This window comes from Vitis riparia, chromosome 8, assembly GCF_004353265.1.
Source record: "Vitis riparia cultivar Riparia Gloire de Montpellier isolate 1030 chromosome 8, EGFV_Vit.rip_1.0, whole genome shotgun sequence".
Lineage (NCBI taxonomy): Eukaryota > Viridiplantae > Streptophyta > Magnoliopsida > Vitales > Vitaceae > Vitis > Vitis riparia.
The window spans coordinates 5334169-5353154 of NC_048438.1; the positions used below are offsets into that span (position 1 = coordinate 5334169).

General features: G+C 37.2%; 1 long non-coding RNA gene across 1 annotated transcript; it reads right to left on the reverse strand.

The window, feature by feature from the left end:
• Positions 1-16116: 16116 nt before the first annotated feature.
• On the reverse strand, positions 16117-16625 carry LOC117919546. The gene is made up of 3 exons (XR_004652096.1): positions 16591-16625; positions 16296-16499; positions 16117-16136 (listed from the first exon to the last, which is right to left on the reverse strand). It is a non-coding gene; the product is annotated as an uncharacterized LOC117919546 (long non-coding RNA).
• Positions 16626-18986: the final 2361 nt, after the last annotated feature.

Sequence of the window (18986 nt, forward strand, 5' to 3'; positions counted from 1 at the left end):
AACATAAAAACTTTGCATAAAAGTGTATCGTTGTGGCTTTCAAGGGTCATTACCTGACGAAAATGCATGAAGTGGTTGAAAGGGTCACCGGATCCATCATACATATTGAACTTGGGCATAGAAAAGTGTCGTGGAGCTTCCTGGCATAGAATCATGTACACGAACGAGGTAGCTACCATGCCATCAAGGATCCGAAAGATGGAATTAGTGTTTTGCACTCCACCTTGAGGTTCAAGACGTGGTTGCGGTGAACAAACTCTAGATACAGTTCGTGTAGCACTAATGTACTCAATGCTTGAATGAGTACTTTCGGCTGCCTCCTTTGCTAGAGACGGTGGTAACGTAGATTTTGTCATAGAAGCAGCTGGTTAGAGAGATGGTTGAGGATCTAGGGCCAAAGAAGGAATAGGAGTATACTGAGGGGTATGGACAACTGTTGTTGCCTATAAGATCCTATTCTCCTGTTGGAGCAATGTAGTTTTTGCGAGCAATGCCTCGATTTACCTACAGTGTTCCTCCTGTTGGTCTTTCAAGCGCTGCTCCATTGAGGATAGATGGTCCTCACACGAACATACCTTCTCTGCCTCTCATTCCCCAGCCATTGTTAACGAAAAGCTTTTTGTTCAAGGATTCCCATAGACGACGCCAATTGTTTTAGTAAAAAAAATGTTGCCTTTTAGAACATTTCTTTAGTTTTTATACAAACCTGGGATGGACACGTGTCATGCTCTGAGAGGCGTGTTCATAATAGAAAATATTTCTTTCCATTTTGTTTTCCTTTATGACCTTTCATGTTCTCACAAAAGCAGATTGTTTGTTTTCTCAAGAAAATGGGATGTATACTCGAAGTTCTTGCTCACAAGCACATGGAGAAAGTACTCGAATCCTATGTCCATTACAACTGCCATCTCTATTACCTCGATCTCCCCTTCCTTCTAACTCTACCTCTTCATTTAGAATTTGAGGAAGAAATAAAGATAGAAGCCTTTAAAGCTTGGTCCTATATAGTTGAACTTCAGTTCATCTTTTGTTCATGGACTAACAAGAAGCTTTGAAGTTTATCAAGGGAGAGTGCATCTATGTCTTTGTATTCTTCAGTTGAGCAAACAACATAATCAAAGTTTGATGCCAAAGACCATAATATCTTCTCAACAATAGCAACATCTTACATCTTCTCACCATGGAATCTCATGTTGTTGGCTATCCCCATGGTCCTCGCTCAATAACTGGTAACAGATTCACATCATCATTCATTTGTAGAGTCTAAAAATCCTCTCTCAAGGCTTGAAGTTGTGCGCGCTTCACTTCAGAAGAGCCTTGATATTTTTTCTTCATTGAATCCCAAATATCCTTAGAAGTTTCTTTGTTGAGAATAGTTTCTAGGATAGATTGATCAATGGCTTGGAACAAGTAATTCTTTGCCTTTAAATCTTTCAACTTCAGTCCTTCCAACTCTTTTTGTTGTGTGTCTGTTAGTAGCTCTCCAACAACAGGTGTTGCTACACCAAATTCAACAACATGCTAGTACTCCTTAGGCCTCAAGAAGTTCTCCATCAACATACTCCAATGATCATAGTGACCATCAAAACGTGGAATGGTTAGCTGCACAAAATTTTCAGAAGCCATTTGTGCACTACTGCTCTTTTCTCTCTAGCTTTCTGTTTCAAGAATCTCACTAAAAAACACTAAGGCTATGTTTGGTTCCCAGAAAATTTGAGGGAAAATGTAAGGGAAAGAAAATACAAAGGAAAAGTAGAAGGAAAGAAAAAGTGAAGGAAAATAAAAAATAGATTAAAAATCATTAAATTATTTTTTTTGTTACTTCAAACTCATTTTATTTATTTTAACTCATCAATATAAAGATTAAATAATTTAAAAATATATAAGTTTTTCATTAGTTTTAATTATATTTTATTTTCTTTTATATTTTTCATAGGACAACCAAACATAAAAAAATCATTTTCCTTTGCATTTTTTTTTCTTTCCTTAGTATTTTCCGGGAACCAAACACAACCTAACGTTTTTTAATCTAGAACTTGTGGGTTACGCTTTGATACCACTAATAACTCAAATAAAATAGAGCTTGAAAGAAAAAAATACTTTTTTCTTCCTAATATTTATTCATAACTTTTTGAAGCATTTATGTAGACAAATACATAACAGCAGTAATGCACTAACGCGCAAAGGACCCTTCCTAAAAGATGCATTAACTTGCAAGGACTCTTCCTGACGTCTAGGTAACAAAACCATGTTCTGCGGTAACTAAACTCCTAAAAACTTGGACAACATGCAGAAATCAAGTGTGCAAAAATAATAAACAATTATTATTTACTTTTTAACATTCTGGGAGCGTGGAATCTCAAACTCTTCACCATCCTTCTGGTCAAAGTCTTCAACGTCATTAGTATTAGAATCCATGCATGAGGCTTCATCTTCACTCTCTGAAACTTGAGCGAACTGGCCATAGCCTTCTGTACTCCAGGAATCCTCATCATCTGCAGGAAAATATGTTGGGAATGGAAGTAGTGAAGCATTAGGTTTCCCGTAAACAACATCTTTTACGAGCATAAAGTTCTCTTTGGCACCTGGGACCTGGTTTCTAACCCATTCAAATTCTTTGCAGGTTCTATTTTGTAGACCCATATATTTTAACTGTTCGCTGCTTCCCTCTCATATGTCCAGGCATCAGTTTGCCTTAAAACACCTTCAGTGGAACTGAGTGATGGCGAATAAAGCCCTTGAAGACCGTGGTGCTCTCCATTTGCAACATAAACATCAAGTCTGTAAAGTTAGCTCCAAAGTCATGATGAGCAATTGGAACTTTGATAGTTTCAGAGAGTTGAGGGGGGATTTTAGCGTCTGAAAGTTACCCATAGTATTGACTTTTTAACAGAAAACACAGGAGTGTAAGATGAAAGCATGAAGAGTCATTTTCCATTGTTGCTCCATTCTCCAGACCCATGTGAACCTCTAGAAGAGAGAGCAGCCCTTGCTTGGTCACAAAACCTTTCTATGATTCTATTTCGTTTAGCTTTAATTTCTCAAACCAGTTTGCATTCTGACACTCCTAGTCTACACAACAAAATTCATCCTCTCTCTTATCCGATATAGCATTAAATGTGGAAGGAGAATGCAATGGGTGCACCAGGAGCATGAAACAGAAGAAGTTGGGTTGATTCCATGAGCCTATTGAGAAATTTCCCGAGCAAGTTCCAACATGGAAGCTACTCATGAACTACAGTCGTCAGCTCCTTCTAGCAGTTTGCATTCTGACACTCCTGGTCTACACAACAAAATTCATCCTCTCTCTTATCCGATATAGCATTAAATGTGGAAGGAGAATGCAATGGGTGTACCAGGAGCATGAAACAGAAGAAGTTGGGTTGATTCCATGAGCCTATTGAGAAATCTCCCGAGCAAGTTCCAACATGGAAGCTACTCATGAACTACAGTAGTCAGCTCCTTCTAACAGTTTGCTCCAGATTTTGCGTGAAAACAATCCACTTGAACATCATCTTCCTAGTGAGCCACATCCTTAATCTTTTCTGCTTCTGCCAAAACATACTGGAGTGCGTCATAAAGAGCATCAGAACCGATAGAGGGGGGGTCCATCTGCCCAGTAGCAAGCCTGAAATCCGTGTCAATGGTTAGCAAGCAAGAGACATTACAACATTATGAAGTAGTTGCACAGATTCCTTCAGAAAATGCTGACATATCGATCTCATCCACAATCAGCTCGTGCAAGAACAATGTGGCCATTGCCACTAAACCAGATGATGGAGACAACTGCTCCAGATTATGTCTTTGAGGAAATAATTCATCATTTACAGACTGCAAAGGTGTCGCCTCAGCATTCCAATAGTCACTTCGAAGCTGTTCTAAAAAACTAACACAACTTTCTCTTTCCTTTTGACAAGAGTGATCTACTTAACACTGTAAAACGCATTCCAGTACGTCTCATGAATCTTTTCCGTCTTCTCATGTATCTCGGCAATGTCATGGCTCTGAAGATTTTCAATCTGTCCCAACCCATCGGCTTTATTAATCACTTGAGAAAACAGATTTATATCAATGTGTCGTAGGCTCTCATCAGCTTCCCCAACTTTTATAATGGTCTCAAGTCCTTCTAAACAGAAGGTCACAATCCTCGGATCAGGGCATAAAAGAGATCACACAATGGCTTTATGCACCCTTGACTCACCAGGTACTTGATTTGTTTATGAGTGTCACCACGAATAGCATTTGGTGTTGCCCATGCTGCTATCACCATAATGAAATGTGTAAATGTACTGATTGCCCTGACTTGAACAACCAGCATCTGAAGACTGTACTCCTGGACTGCATCTTTGGTCTGAACATGATGTCAATGAAGCTGTTGATGAACTCCTCCTCTTCAGTTAGGTGGAACACAGGAGCCTCTTCAAGAATATCTTGTTGGTCTGAGATAAAATCATATATTTTATTCTATCTTTAATTCATTAGAGTACAGGTGTATATATAGACAAAAAGGAAAAGGCTATACATGGACTACATGGATTACGGCTGCAATTGCTGACCTATAATTGACCGTATAAATGAGGGATTGCAGTGACTGATTTTTCTCATGTGATATCCATAATTTTCTCCTTTAATGGTTTAGAGAACAGCTCATGCCAACACTCCCCCTCAAGTTGGTACGTAAATATCAATAAGTCCCAACTTGTCTAGTGAGTGATGGAATATTTTACTGCTCACAACTTTTGTAAGAATATCGGCCAGTTGGTCTTCAGATTTCACAAAAGGGAATCGGATAATCTTTACATCAAGATTTTGTTTAATAAAGTGTCGATCTACTTCTATGTGCTTAGTCTGATCATGATGAATGGGATTATGGGAGATGTCAATTGTTGCTTTATTATCACAAAACAACTTCATCTCAGAGTCAGGGGCAAAACCAATCTCCGTTAGAAGTCTCCTAAGCCACAATAACTCACATAGCCCTTTAGCCATTCCACGAAACTCAACTTCCGCACTAGATAGAGCGACCACCTTCTGTTTTTTGCTTCTCCAAGTAACCAAGTTTCCTCCAACAAAAGTGAAGTAGCCTGAGGTGGATTTCCTATCTGTGATGTTCCTTGCCCAATCTGCGTCTGTATATCCTTCTACTATTAGGTGATCATTTTTTGAGAACATAAGTCCCTTTCCAAGGGATGACTTCAAATATCTCAAAATCTGCATAATGGCACTCATATGATCTTCACTTGGACAATGCATAACTAGCTTACCACACTTACTGCATAAGCAATATCAGGCTGTGTGTGAGAAAGATAAATAAGCTTGTTTACTAGTCTTTGATACCTTCCTTTGTCTATTGGTACTTGATTGGGATATTCTCCAAGTTTGTGATTCAGAATTATTGGAGTTTCTATAGGCTTACAATCAAGTAATCCAACCTCTGTTAATAGGTCTAAAATATATTTTCTCTGAGACAGGAATATACCTCGCTTTGATCTAGCAACTTCAATTCCCGGAAAGTATTTTAGTCCTCCTATGTTCTTCATTTCAAACTCAGATGCCAACTGCTCTTGAAGTCTCGCTATCTCCTCTGAATCGTCTCCTGTGATGATCATATCGTCTACATAGACTATCAGAGCAGTCAGTTTGCCCTATCTATGCTTTAAGAACAAAGTGTGATCAGAGTTACTTTGCTGGAATCTATACTTTTTCATTGCCGTACTGAATCTCCCAAACCAAGCTCGAGGTGATTGTTTCAACTCGTATAGAGTTCTTTGTAATTTGCAAACAATGTTGCCTTCTGTGTTGGCTACATATCCTGAGGGAATGTCCATATATATATATATATATATCTTCTTCTAGATCACTATGTAAAAATGCATTCTTTACATCGAACTGATGCAGGGGCCAATCCAGATTTGCTGCAAGTGACAACAATACTCTCACCTTATTTAGTTTGGCAACGAGTGAGAATGTTTCCTGATAGTCAACTCCGTATGTCTGCGTGAATCCCTTTGCTACAAGTCTCGCCTTGTAACGCTCAACTGTTCCATCTACCTTGTATTTGATAGAAAACGCCCACTTGCACCCCACTGTTTTATGTCCTTTAGGTAGATTGACAAGAATCCAGGTCTTATATTTCAATAGTGCCTCCATCTCCTCCTTCATAACCTGGACCCACCTCGGGTCTTTCATGGCTTCTTCAATGCTTGTAGGAACCTAACACGAGGAGAGTGCATCTGCGAAAGTCTTTAGAGGTTCAGGAAGCGTCTTTGTGGATACATAGTTGGCAATCGGGTATTTCAACCTCCGGTCTTCTATGTTAGGAGAGTATCTATTTGGTGGCTTGCCTCGATTATGCTTGTATGGTAACTCATAGCCCACATGAGCATCATTAGTTAACACAGGTGTACTCGGAGTGTTCAGGGAACTTACCTCAGGAATATTCTTAAGAAATGGGTCTTTGGATATTGTGGGATGAGGGGGTACTATCGAATGCTGTGGCTGCTGCTCTTCAGTTACTAATGGTAGAACACCAAGTTCTATGTCAACATCAGGTTCTGTATTGGATATAGAAACAACAGGCTCCCAATCAAACCTCAGCCAATTCAACTCTTCATTTTGAGGCGCCCCCTGAAGGGTAGAAGTGGATGTGGTCGGAGAGTAGAAAGTCTCTGATTCCAATACGGTGACATCCATCGTCACATAGGTGCGATAATTAGATGGATCATAACAACGATATCCCTTTTGATGTAGGCCATACCCCAAAAAAAGACACCGGACTGCGCAGGGATCGAGTTTAGTGCGTTGATTCTTGTGTAAATGAACGAAGGCAACACAGCCAAATACTCGAGGTGGAAGCATTAAGGCAGTAGGTAGAGAGATGATAGTGGATAGAGTCTGGAGAGGAGTCTTGAACTTAAGAACCTTAGAAGACATCTGATTAATAAGGTGAACTGCTGTAGTGACAGCATCAGTCCAAAAATGATTAGGTACATGAGCACCAAGAAGAATAGCTCGAGCAATCTCTAAAATATGCCGATTTTTCCTTTCGGGAATTCCGTTTTGCTGTGGTGTTTGAGGACAGGTAGTTTCATGAATCAAGCCATGGCGATTGAAATAATTTTTGAAGTCACGATGCATATACTCTCCACCATTATCGAATCAAAGTATGCGAATTGTAGTAGAATACTGAGTTTTAACCATCTCATGAAATGAGCAAAAAACAGAGAAAACTTCATCCTTATTCTTCATTAGATACAACCATGTCATACGAGTGCAATCATCCATAAAAATCACAAACCATCGAACCCCAGATATAGTGGATTTGGGATATGGACCCCACACATCAGAGTGAATCAATTCAAAAGGCATCTGACTCTTATTAAAACTCAAAGGATAACTAACACGATGACTTTTAGCTAAGATGCATGTCTCGCATTTAAAATCCAAATTCGACAAACTCGAAAATAAAGCAGGAAATACAAATTTCAAATAGCCAAATGAAGGATGTCCTAACCGACGATGCCATAACAAAATGTTCGCTTTATTTCGATCACTAGAGCTTCTCGTATGGTTAGCTCGACCGATGCCAAAATCTTCCATATGGTAGAGCCCCCCCTTTTTAGTACTATGCCCAATTATCTCATTGGTAAGAATATCCTGAAGAAGACAAAATGTTGGATAAGTTAGAACAATACAATTTAACTCCTTTGTGACTTGGCTCACTAACAATAATTTATAAGACAATGAGGGTACAAAAAGGGTATTGGTTAAGGAGAGAGTTGGTGATATCATCACTGTACCAACCCCTTTTACCAAAGAAATGTCCTCATTAGCATTAGCAATGCTAGTACGCCGAGGAGAGGATCGTCCAGAAAAATCACTTGCATCATACGTCATGTGGTCTGTTGCCCCTGAATCAAGAATCCAACCGTCATATGATTCAGTGGTATTGGTCCCGAGAAAACTCATACCTGTATCCAAATCAACTGTTGTTGTCAAAATAAGTGACAATTGGGACTCAGCCAAGGCTATCGCGGCCTTGCCCATGCCATTAGCTGCATTTTTGCTTGCTCCACCATCATTCCCATTCCAATTCCATCGCCTCTTGGCTTGTAATTCATGCCACCAATCTGGGTAGCCATGCAGTTTGAAGCATGTGTCTCGAGTATGCTTCGAATTTCCACAATGAGAGCATTTCATGTCATTGGATGGGCCCTTTGACTTAGAAATTGAGTTGAATTTTCCATTCAATGACAGAGAGTTAGCTGCAGTGGAGGGCCCCTATTTGAGGATTCATGAAGCTAACACTGCTCCAACCGCCTCTTCTCCATCATTGGTTGTCATCACCGCCTAACGCACAGCTTCTCTATGAACATGGGCATATGCCTGTTCCACTATGGGAAATGGCTTAAGCTGTAACACATCACTTCTAATATTATCAAGTTTATCATCCAAACCATCAAGAAAAGTATATACCCGATCCTCCTGCAACATATTGTTAAAATATTGGATATCTGTTGGACATTGCATTGGATTGGGATGATGGAAATCAATATCCCGCCATAGACCTTGGAGATCATTGTAGTATTTTTCTAGAGAGCCACTACCCTGCCTGAGTCGTGCCACTCGCCGTCGAAGTTCATAAACTTGGGTTGCATCACTTCCATCGAAGTAAGTGGTTGCAATTGCATCCCAAACTTGCTTTGCTGTTGGAAACTGAATGAAGTTGCCAATAAGGGATGGATCCATCGAACCAATCAGCCATCCTTTCATAGTTGCATTCTCAGTCCGCCACCTACGGAAGGAAGGGTCGGTTGTTGATGGTTGAGGAAGGTCGTCGTTGATGTAGCTGAGTTTATCCTTGCCCCGCGACATACATCTTTACGACTTGTGACCAGAGGGCGTAATTCGTGTCATCCAGCTTGATGCCAATCGGTGCATTTGTTGAGTCGGTGGCTGGAATGGACGTTAGAGCTTTACTCAAAGCTTCTGTCATCCTTGCCGTCAGTTCAGACATTACAGATGGAGAGATTGAAGATTCACCTGAGTGCTCACCCGAGTGAGGATCTGTATCTGCCATGTGAAAAGAGATTAGGCTCTGTTTTCAAGAAATTTGGTTGAACGGAGGATAGAGGATCGAATTCTGCTCTGATACCATGTTGATCTGAGATAAAATGATATATTTTATTCTATCTTTAATTCATTAGAGTATAGGTGTATATATAGACAAAAAAGAAAAGGCTATACATGGACTACATGGATTACAACTACAATTGTTGTCCTATAATTGACCTTATAAATGAGGGATTGCAGTGACTGATTTTTCTCCTGTGATATCCATAATTTTCTCCTTTAATGGTTCAGAGAACAGCTCACGCCAACATATCTGTGCATGCATCTTCTGGACGCCATCTTGTAATTGGGCCCTTGAAGACTTGCAAACTTTGGGGCAGACCATTTTCATGCTCAGATAAGGCTTCCACACATTTTCATTATCGATCAGCTTGTCTGTAGAGTTTGAGTATCAGATTCGTCCCGCTGATTCGCTTGTAAATCCAGTCGGGTCATTTAATCAAAAACATTTATAAAACCTATGACCTCATACTAGTGTAGCAAAGCTATTATAGTATAGTGGCTCTAGGGTCGAACTCTGTGATGGGTTTTCATTCTACCAGTGATATACTCGAGATTAGAAATTGAATTTAATGATTTCCTTTATCAAAAACTTAAAGTTTAAAAGAAAATAAAATTTGTTTTGAAAGTGTTTGAAACTAAATTAACATAAAATAATTAAAAATGGAAGGAAGAAAGTTTCTCAGAGCTAAGGATTGCTAGGATCAAGTTTAGAATGCAAAGTGGAAAATTCCGGATTTTTCTCCTCGCATTGGGGATTTAACCTATAGTTATTTCCCGAACCGGTATAGGTTTAACAATGAAGATTTAATCCATAAAAGGTCAATAGAAATGGTAGTCAAGGTCCATTAATGGCTTTAGACACTATGGGTCTTCACCTTGAACCACTTTCCAATGGCTCGTACATGATAACTAATGGACTGATATGGATCTAGCAATAAGCATCCACAGAGACCTAAAGCTTACCATGTATTGGCCATTCAAAGTGATTCTAAGGGATTTAAAGCAAAACTTTGGATTTAAAAGCCATTTATGAACTTCAACTACCTGTATTTAAGGCACGAGCGTTTTCCACCTTTGCATCTGGACTTTTCACCTAGCTTCCTTCACTCCAAGAAACCAAGAGTTTAGCCTCTCATCCTCTGAGAAAACATCCTCAGAGGTTGTTTGGCTTCCAAGAAAAAGAAAATAGTAAAGAGAAAATAGAAAACGAGAGAGCTCTGTATATTTCTAAGTGTAAAACATAACACGCATGATACATCCCTTCAAGAGGTGATTTCCACCCCTTATATAGTTTTTACAAAAGCAAAGCTTGTGATTGGCTTGTTACAAGGAGAAGAAAGGAAATTACATCAAAAAAATACAAAAGAAAATATCTAAAGTGGAGTCGGCAAAACAGAGGAAAATTCGCACCACGCATGGGGTGTGCGAAATTTTCGCACACCTGAAGGGGGTGTGCGAGTTTCGCACACCATTCGCACACCATTCGCACAGCTAAGGAGGTGTGCGAATTTCGCACACCATTCGCACACCTGGAGCAGTTGTCTTCCGAAGGCCATATCTTCCTCGTTTCAGCTCCAAATCATACACGGTTTGAAGCGTTGGATTCTTGACTTCCTGAGCTTTGAAATGGTATATAGCATGTAGAAAATGGACTTCGGAAAGTACTCCAAAAGTTCCAAATAAGACTGTAGCTGCTGTCCTCTATTTTCCTCCTTGCTTCTCTTTGCTTCTCTTTGTTTTTCTTCTTTGGTTGGCTTGTCTTAATGGTCCAAAAAGATGTCAAAACACTAAAACTAGCCACAAATATAATTAGAAGTCATTGCTAGGTCCTTAACATGCCAATTGGAATAAAGATGGAGAATTACTACACAAAAGTGCTTAAAACATAATGACTTAAAGGTGTAAAATAGCACTTTTTGGGTAGTAATCACCTGCCTTGCATTTCTTGCTTTGCCATTGTCTCAATTTCTCCTTTAGTCTTAGTGCATGGCGTGAGAGCTGAAACAAAATCAATAAATAAGGTCTATAGCACCTGATCTGCACAACTTGCTTATTTGCTGCTTCTTGTGCAACTCTTAATGGCATTGTGTAAATTGCTCATTCCTTGATGCTAATCAGCACAATTTTCTCATTTCTTCTTAAGCTTACCAAATGTAAGCAGGAAACGACCTGCTCCATAAGTGCTCCAAGTGTTTTCTAGATGTTATCTGAATCCTCCCAGGGTTCCAGCTTGAATACAATCTCGTGATCTTGCAATTTGTGCAATATGAATTGCATTGAAGATAGCGACTCCATAAACAATTCTTGGCACTGATTTCCCATTACTATCTATTGAAGCAGCATAACCAGAGAAGGAAACGATATCATGCATGAATAATGTTCGCGTATTTCCACTGCAAGTATATATTCTGATTCTACCATTTCCTGAATAAGCAAAACATATATTTCTGCCCTCCGAGCAACAAACGATGCAGACCCTGAACCAATGGTGACCACAAACCCAACTGTTGACTCATCCCATTCTGTTTCTTAATGATAGGTCAATGAAGAAAATAAAATTGCATATTCACCGCTTACCAGTGTAGTGAAAAGTCCTTCCATCAACCCCATGACATGGTATTGAGGAAACTAGCTCACAGGAACTGTAACCGAGGTGGTCTTGTATCTCTGCATTTTGTACTGGTTCAAAGACAGTCTCAGATTCACCTACAATATCTTTTGGTCTATTTGAAAGAAGTAAACAACGGTATCTTTGGCTCCACTAAGGATTCCCAACTGAGCATCATTTAAATTTTCATGGTAATTGCGACCAAAGAATCACTTCCATCCATCATGTATCGTTTAAAGGTTCAACCTGGGTCAGCCGCTTGAGTTCAAGGGCAACTTCTTACCATTAAGGTTAGATGACTGCTGAGAGGTCCATGACAACTACTTGTTGATCTTATTGGATCCAGAAATTCATCATGAAAGTAACTGGGAGGTGCGAATTGTCGACTATAGTTCCAATCTGGCAACTGAAAGGGGAATTAATGTTGGATTGCCACCAACCTGACCATCCTGGTGTTGAACATCATTTAGGGTCAAATTTCTCAGATAGAGAGGAGAAATCAGCACAATGATGTATGCTTTTGAATGGTGGAATGAACCTTCCAGCCTTGAGGGGTGAAGTATCCTTCAAATTCCATGCGTTAGACTGCTGCTCTGGTTGTGGAAGAGAGAATGCTAGCTATTCTTAAGACCTTCAAAATCCACAGCTAGTAAGCATCAACGTCAACCAGCTTAGAATAGTCCATTTACGTGGACATCGGTTCTAAGGCACCATCCCCATTTCTTTCTAGTTTCTTGTCAGTCTCAATATCTTAAACCTTTCCATGAACAGGATATCTGGCTCTGTTCTAGAGAACTTGGGCAGGCTATACCTCATCGGCTTGAAGAAACTATCAATGATAGAGCTCTAGGATGATTCAAACTCTTCAATTGTCTCAGTCAAGTTAATGTTGTTGTACAAATCTCCTGCAACATGGGAAGTGCAGAACGCACATGTGCCAGTCTTTTCTGTTCTTTTCTCAAAATGTGCCACTTGCATTTACTCTTCAAAAATCTGGAATAGAATATGAACATCAAATAACTAATGAGAACATAAAGAGCCTGAGACATGTTCTTATCCCTTGTATTCCAAAATCCAGAACCTCCACCTTCTTCGCATCTCCCAGCTTGTGAATATAAATATGCCATAATGACATAAGCACCAACGTTTCCTAGGTCCATCTCAAACAACTGATCACAAACAAACTTCCCAAGATCAATGTCACACCCCAAATTTTGGGCAACCTAGAATTCGACTCGTGACCACAGGTCAAGGGTTTGACCCTAAGGGTTACTCTTATCCATGTTGGCAATCAATCAAAACACCTTGAATTTTTTTTTCTTTTTCAATAAAGCGTCTAATCCTAAATAAATTTATTAAGCTAAGATTTACTATAACATATTATTTTATTTTATTTATTTATTTTCCAAAACCAACCATCACACTATCTCCTGATCACAATTATAATAAAATCACCAATTATCTCCCTACCCAAAAGCTCAAATATTTACAATAATTTCTAAGTCCAAAAAGAATATTTCCAAAAATGTTTTATAAACTAACAAAATATAATTTAACTTACAAAAGCTCATATAACTCAAATTAATACATGTCAAAAGGGTAATATAAATTTAAAAACAACCATTATTATGATTCTTTTACTGTCTGTAACACTTTTTTATCTTCTTATGGTCCCTCAATAACTATATCTGCATCTAAAAATTTTATAAAATAAAGGGGTGGGCATTTCCACGTTGCTCTGTAAGGTGTTTTACACCCAAATAGGTTAGAAAATCTAGGTCAATAACACAACCATATGCTAAAATATAATATTACATTTACAATATACACATTAAAAGAACCTCAACCATACAGATTTAAAACAATCAAAATTATCATTTTCTTTATTCCATCATATGTTTAGTATATCAATAATTCTAAATTTACAAAATAAACAAGTCATTTTAGTCTTGAATAATATATTCAAACATACTCTTGATAAATAGTACAAATCCTCCTTCCAAATGCAACCATGATGCAAATGCTTTCGCACGATGCACTATTGTTCTTAGGTTTTCACTGAAGGATATGTGTATGTACCCAAATACACTCCCCATTTGGAGTTTTCTCGGGTAAACTTTTGGATATTTCACTCTAGGAATCTCACTCCCTTCTTAATTCGCCCTCTCTAGGATCATTCCATTTTTTTATTTTTCTTTCCTTTTCATTTTTGCCCTCTTTAGGGTCTTTTCATTCTCATTTCCATTTCACACAACCATTTCTTTAATTTTTCTTTTTCTTCACACAACCATCACTACAAGAAATAGGATTTTTGGTGACGGTCTCCAACCGTCACCAAATCTTATATATTAGTGACCAAAACCTATTGTCATGGTCTTATGAAATCGTGACCGAGTGTTACAATATGAGGCGTAGCTAAAAGTATTGGTCATGGTTTCCTAAGTGATCGTGACCATATGATTTCTTTTTTTGTGACGGTCATACAAAAATTGTGACAAAAAATTTAAGAATACGTTGCTATTTATTAAGTTGGTTTAGTCATGGTCAATGCCCTAACCGTGACTAAAGACATACATTTAGTCACGGTCAATGCCCTAACCGTGACTAAAGACATACATTTAGTCACGGTCAATGCCCTAACCGTGAGTATAAACATACATTTAGTCACGGTCAATGCCCTTTACCGTGACTATAGACATACATTTAGTCACGGTCAATGCCCCTAACCGTGACTATAGACATACATTTTAGTCACTGTCAATGCCCCTAACCGTGACTATAGACATACATTTAGTCACGGTCAATGCCCCTAATCGTGACTAAATGGATTGTATGGTCACGGTCAATTCATTAATTATGACTAAATATAGGTATATGGTCACAGTAATTAAGTGACCGTGACTAATCATTAGGTCTATTATGACAAAATGTACACTTATGGTCACGACTTTTAATGATCGTGACTGAAATTAATCATATGGTAGCCGGCCTTCCCAAATTTTGGTGACGATTCATTATTGACCGTGACTAAAAGTACACTTATGGTCACAATTTTTTAGTGGTCGTGACTAAAATTTGTTATATTTGGACATTGATTTTTTATAAATTCAAATTTCTCAAACCTATTATAAACCCAAACAAACCCATTTTAGACCTGTATATGCAATTAAGCAATTAAAACAATTTCAATATATTACAATCAATTATCCCAAGCTAGTTAAAAACTTAAATATCAATATAAGTCATTAAATAAAACAAACATAATATAACAAAAAAAACCAAACAAACAAAGAACAAAGAGATTCAAATTTAGTTTGACATTCTAACATAATATAACAAATCAACCAACCAAACATCACATAATAGTCATAGAAAGCAAAAAAAGTTAGGAGAATCTATCATATAAATAAGTAGCATAATCTTCAAAAAAGTTAAGAGAATCTATCATATAAAGATGTAGCAAAATCTTCAAATTTCTACTGTTTTTGCTGAAATTGTTGCATCATTTGCATCATCTGTTCTTGAATTTGTGCTTGCATTTGTGCTTGCATTTTTCTTTGCATTTCCATAATTTTTTCTTCAAACTCTTCTTTCACTTCTTGTCGTGTGTTCCTTTGAACTTCTATCAACCTCTCTTCAAATGTTTCTTTCACATGTGAGAGTTCCTCTTTCACATTTGAGAGTTCTTCAATTGCAGTTGTAAACTTTTGTTCTACAGCTATTAGCATCTCTTGGGCGTTTTCAAGTTGTGTTGAAAGAATAGCTCCTGATCACTTTCTACTAGTAGAACCAAAGACTGAGGTAGGAGTAGGACCAAATCCATACCCTCGAACACGACCATGCCTCTCTGGACCCATGACTTGAGTATATATCTCATCTACATGTGTAGATGCTATAGATGTAGATGCTACAGATGTAGATGATACAGATGTAGATGCTCCAAATGATGCAGAAGTAGAAGAAGATGTTCCTTCAGGTTGGGATAGTAATTGCTGAAATTGATCTTGGAATTATAAATAAATAAAAAATTGTTAGACTTTTAAAATAATTTAGTATGTGGCTATGATTGAAATACAAGTATACAAAATTTATTTACTTCATTACCATAATCTCCTTAGAATGATCATCAACAGGCGTCCCATCTTTTCTTGTGTGTGTCAAGGCAAACATCTCAATTCTATTGGGCTCACTCGATCCTCCTTCTTTTGTGTCTATTCTTACAAGTAAAACAATTGAGTTATTTATGATGAATTATTTATGTACAAACAAATCATATTAATAATAAATTTCCAACTTGTTCATATTGAATTTGAGCATAACTTTTTTATCCCGATGTATGCTTTATCACTTGTTTTGCCCTATTTGCCTTGTTTTTTTTTTTTTCTGAGATATCCTACATCAATTAAAAAATAGCAAGTCACCTATATAGGTAATAGAAACATAATACAAGTTATATATATGAAGTGTTATGTTAGATATAACTAATAAATATCATTTTATGTGAATATGAGTATCATAACATACATTATCAAGAAAATATCATTATCTTTACCTTGGCCTTAGGTGTACCCCAAAAGTGGATGAGCCACCTCCAATCATCATCCGATAAGTGTGGAGGTCGATGGCACAATCTCTCCTCATCTGTATTATAAGGGTTATAATACTTGGCCTTCATTTTATTTCTATAGCTTCTAAACAAATTTCCACAACATTGAAGAATGTAGCTCTTACATGTTTCTTCTAGTTCATATTTTCCCTGTATTGCATTAAAATGTCATGTATAAATAAGATGTATCATTTTTAAACAATAACATTACAATTTAGATTGAATAGTAACTAGCATATACCAATACTAAGGCCCAAATCTTTTCTTTCACATATTCACTAACATGAGTCCAATCCTGAACTCGGATGGGTACATTGTGTTGAGATCGCACCAATGTTCCCATATAGCTTGACAATCTTTCCCATTTTCCATCATAAACAACTTGCCCTCTGGTATTGAATCGTATAGTTTTTTTTCCCCAGGTTTCATACTAAGTAAATCTAAGTTACATGTTGGGCCACATGTCTTCTTTTTGCTAAAGGATGAACCTATTCAAAGTAATAATGAAATTAAAAGAAACATAATTTACTTATCTTATATAAAATTAAACATTAAAAACCTATCATTCAAGAAATTAAACATATGTAAACACATTTATCATATGTAAAGTTAAACATAATCTTCTGAATCATACCAATAACAGAAGGATCTAAAGAATCAGAAGGATTAGAACTACTAGGAGTAGTAGTTGTAGCAAGTTGCATGTCTGGGAGTTGTTGTAGATTGTCCAACTCATCTTCTGGAGACACTATTTGTACTCTTCCTCTTCGATTTGACATTTCCTACATAATAAAGTAAATTAGAAAAAGTAATACAAAATAAGTTACATAAATAATATGAAATAAATTACAATTTGTATATCTGGTAAGTATATATTTATGTACTTACCAATATTATTAGCTACACATCATCTATATCATCATCATGAATGAATTCATTATCTCTTTCAACAATGTTTTCTTGTCGTGATAGTAGAACATCCGTTTGGATAGTTTCTCCTGCAGTATCATTTCTATTTCAATTGATTAAATCATTCTCGACCAACTCATGCACATCACGTTGACTATGAAGTGTTATAAGCTATTGATATGGCTCTGGATCATTAGTAGATACTTTCTGATTCATATCATAAACCCCTCGAGTTTGTATCTCTACAACGGTGTGCCAATTTTCCTTATTTGAATTTTGAACATAGAAGACTTGTTTTGCTTGAGATGCAAGCACAAATGGTTCATCTATGCATATGGTACGTTCAAAATTCAAACACGTGAACCCATATTCATCCTTCTTTATTCCCCTTCCACTATTGATTACATCCCACCAGTCACACTTGAATAAAATAACTCTATTTCCACCAAGGTAATGTAACTCAATTACATCAGTTAGCACACCATAGTAAGAAACATGACTAGGAATTGGGTTCTTATCTCTTGCACTTACAAAGCTTGATACCTCTGCGGTCACAACAACTCCACTATTTTGAGTTTTTTTTTCCCTTTTCTCGTTCTCTTGTGTGAAATCTGAACCCATTAATGATGTATCCTCGATAATATGTAACTGATGTACTTGGTCCACGAGACAATGATAGTATGTGTTCAGAAATTAGATCTTCATCTTGCATTTGTATAATCTATAGATTCAAATATAAGATGTTAATGCATACATGTGTATTAGACAAGAGAACAATTTATATAGTGAATGAACTTACACGTTCTTCAAACCAACTAATGAATTCTCTTGTGTGAATCAAATCTATATCTCGTGCACAAATACGAGGCTTAACCCTTATTGATTGCTTATGCTCTTTGATAAAAAAGAAAAAATTAATTATAATGTTCACAAAGACCAAAATTAAATTTTTGTATGAGAATTAGTATAAAGTTTTATTGAAATAAGTGTCTTACTCAATAAATGATGTCACTTCCTCACAATTAGTCAACACATATAAATGTGCTTGGGACCATTCTTCTGTGCTAAAAACACGAGATGTTGACTTTCCTATTGTACGTCCCATGCATTTGAAAATGGTTAACCCTCCACCATTTGTTATGTTATTCTCAATGACATAATTTCTTTCTTCACGGTCATGTTTCGTTTCAACATCATGTATATATCTTGAACAAAATGTTGTACATTCTTCTGCTATGTACCCCTCTGCAATAGAACCTTCTGGACGACTGTTATTACGGACATAAGACTTTAATGTACGTAAATACCTATCATTCCACAACATGATAGATTTGTTTCATGAACAATACGAAACCTAATATACATAAGATTAATTGAATGAGAACATACCGCTCAATAGGATACATCCATCGATATTGCACTAGTCCAGTGACCTTTGCCTCACTTGTAAGATGAATAGGTAAATGCACCATCACATCAAAGAATGATGGAGGAAATATTCTTTCTAATTTTCAAAGTGTGACTATTATGTCATTCTCAAGGTGCTCTAATTGATCAGTCTTTAACACTTTAGAACACAATTGTTTGAAGAAACTACATAGTTCAACTATAACAGCATAAACATTCTTATGTAGAACTCCTCGAATTACAAGTGGAAGGAGTTGTTGCATGAGAACATGACAATCATGAGACTTCAACCCAAATATCTTTCTTTCATTCACTTGTACA